The 3,003-nt window shown below is 39.5% G+C and overlaps 1 pseudogene; it reads right to left on the bottom strand.

Annotated features, from left to right (window-relative positions):
* The window catches only part of LOC123977517, an 80,467-nt pseudogene that overhangs the window by 11,575 nt on the left and 65,889 nt on the right, over nt 1-3,003 (bottom strand).

The raw sequence follows: 3,003 nt of genomic DNA, 5'->3' as shown, positions 1-3,003 counted from the left end.
AAAGCCTCGACTGGTGGATTGCTGCAGTGATGGTTGACTTACTACAACTTTCTCCCATCTCCCGACTGCATCTCTGGAGCTCAGCCACAGTGACCTTTGGGTTCTTCTTTACCTCTCTCACCAAGGCTCTTCTCCCCCGATAGATCAGTTTGGCCGGACGGCCAGCTCTAGGAAGGGTTCTGGTCGTCCCAAACGTCTTCCATTTGAGGATTATGGAGGCCACTGTGCTCTTAGGAACCTTAAGTGCAGCAGAAATCTTTTTGTAACCTTGGCCAGATCTGTGCCTTGCCACAATTCTGTCTCTGAGCTCTTCAGGCAGTTCCTTTGACCTCATGATTCTCATTTGCTCTGACATGCACTGTGAGCTGTAAGGTCTTATATAGACAGGTGTGTGGCTTTCCTAATCAAGTCCAATCAGTATAATCAAACACAGCTGGACTCAAATGAAGGTGTAGAACCATCTCAAGGATGATCAGAAGAAATAGACAGCACCTGAGTTAAATATGAGTGTCACGGCAAAGGGTCTGAATACTTATGACCATGTGATATTTCAGTTTTTCTTTTTTAATAAATTTGCAAAAATTTCTACATTTCTGTTTTTTTCTGTCAAGATGGGGTGCTGAGTGTACATTACTGAGAAATAAAATGAACTTTTTTGATTTTTGGAAAATGGCTGCAATGAAACAAAAAGTGAAAAATTTAAAGGGGTCTGAATACTTTCCGTACCCACTGTATATACACATACACATACACATACACATATACACACACTTATATATATAGACTTGATTTGGACTAGCTAACGTTGTGCTGTAGAAAACAAACTCTCAAATGATATATGATTCAAAATGAAGAGTTTTCAGAAGACCGGTCAAACTTTTAGTTGGAAAGTGATAATAAAGATGAGATTGACACAATCTAAAGTTCACAAACTTGGTGTAAAATAGACAAAACATAATGTTTAGAAATATAAATTATTTTTATACACTGTAGGTGGGGGTCAACATGCTGCAGAGCGTCTACTAACTGGAATTTTAGCCTCACTCCACTCGCTGCCTGTACATTATAGGATTCATTTGAAGATTCTTTTATTTGCTTTTAAATGTCTTAATGGTCTTGCCCCACCCAAATCTCTGAGCTGCTACCCCCCTATAGAGCGAGCTTTTACTGTAGCAGCTCCTAAACTATAGAACGATCTACCTCTGCACATTAGACAGGCATCTTCACTGTCTGTTTTAAGTCTCTTCTTAAAACCCACCTCTTTTCTTTGCCCTTTGAAAACTGAAGGTCACATTTCTTGTTTTGATAGTATTGATTTTATTGTTTCATTGTATGGTTGTTATTGTTTTTACTTGATTTTATGCATCGTGTGAGCTATGTATTTAGTGTCTTTTATTTATTTATGTATATTTGTTTTTTCTGTACAGCACTTTGTGTCCACTTTGGATGTTTAAAGTCAGGGTTCGAGTTATAATCTGAGCTTCGTGGGGGTCTCTAATATAGTCTACTACTACTAATGTTACCGCAGATAAATAAATAAATAGGGCTCAGATTAGGGCTGTGACGGCACACCAGGGTCACGAGATCAAGACGAGAACATATTTTAACAGTATTTTGAATAAATATTCAAGCATTTAACACTTAATTTCCTGCATTCTGGAGATATTTTCTGCACCACTTTATGGAGGAAATGTCTTTACTTATATAAAGGGAAGCACAAATTCAGGTGGGAAGTGACAATTCTGAATATAAAAATAAAATAGAATAATGCAGTATTAATAATGCATTATTTTTTTTAGCTTAAGGTACTTTTTTTGTTTACATTGCAGGTTTTCAGAATTGTGCAAATAAACCTTTCTCAAAGCATTTTCATTTGTTATTTAACATTTCATGGTGCAAATTTTTTTAAGAACATTTTTAACAAATGCTTTCAAAAAGTGATGTGGACAACATCTGCCATTTCAAAAAGTGGTGGGGACATATATCCAAGTGGAGATCCAAGTGTTTCTCAACTCAGGCCTACTCACTGCTCTGACCAGAATGAGGAGACATAAGACGTCCTTCATGATGATGGACTCCAGTAGACTGACATTAAATAAGAGAAAATAGAGACACCTGCAGAATGTGAGCTCTTGTTGTCTGTCCAAACCTGAGAGTGTCCAGTCTCCAATGTGGATCCTCCAGTCCAGCAGACAGCAGCTTCACCCCTGAGTCTCCTGGATGATTGTAGCTCAGATCCAGCTCTCTCAGATAGGAGGGATTGGAGCTCAGAGCTGAGGCCAGAGAAGCACAGCCTTCCTCTGTGATCAGACAGCCTGACAGCCTGGAATCAGTGTTTTAGAAAATCATATGAGCAGGAAAATCCTACAGACCATTTTCACTAACATGAGCCTAAAACCAGATGAGCAGGATTTTGAAAGAAAGTAAGAAACAGCTTAATACTGACCTGAGAGTTTCCAGTTTGCAGTGTGGACTCTCAAGTCCAGCAGACAGCAGCTTCACTCCTGAATCCTGCAGGTCGTTGTAACTCAGGTCCAGCTCTCTCAGACTAGAGGAATGTGAGCTGAGAACTGAGGACAGAGCTTTACAGCTTCTCTCTGAGAGGTTACAGCCACTCAACCTGAAAAAGGATTAGCAATGGACAAAAACTAAATGATTTATTTGTCAAATATAAAATTAAGTATTTTTAAAATTGCACATATACATCTATCCACCTACAGAGCTTTGTTGGAGGCTTTGACCACTGGCAGCAGCCTCAGAAGAGCCTCCTCTGAAGCAGAGTATTTCTTCAGGTCAAACACGTCCAGATCTTTTTCTGATGACAGTAAGATGAAGATCAGAGCTGACCACTGAGCAGGAGAGAGTTTATCTGTGGAGAGACTTCCTGAACTCAGGGACTGTTGGATCTGCTCCACTAGAGAACGATCATTCAGTTCATTCAGACAGTGGAACAGATTGATGCTTCTCTCTGGAGACAGATTCTCACTGATCTTCTTCTTGATG

Source organism: Micropterus dolomieu, linkage group LG10 (genome assembly GCF_021292245.1).
Source record: "Micropterus dolomieu isolate WLL.071019.BEF.003 ecotype Adirondacks linkage group LG10, ASM2129224v1, whole genome shotgun sequence".
In the NCBI taxonomy this organism is placed as follows: Eukaryota; Metazoa; Chordata; class Actinopteri; order Centrarchiformes; family Centrarchidae; genus Micropterus; species Micropterus dolomieu.
Note: the sequence above shows the minus strand (reverse complement) of the source record. Positions and strands in the feature narration are given on the sequence as shown.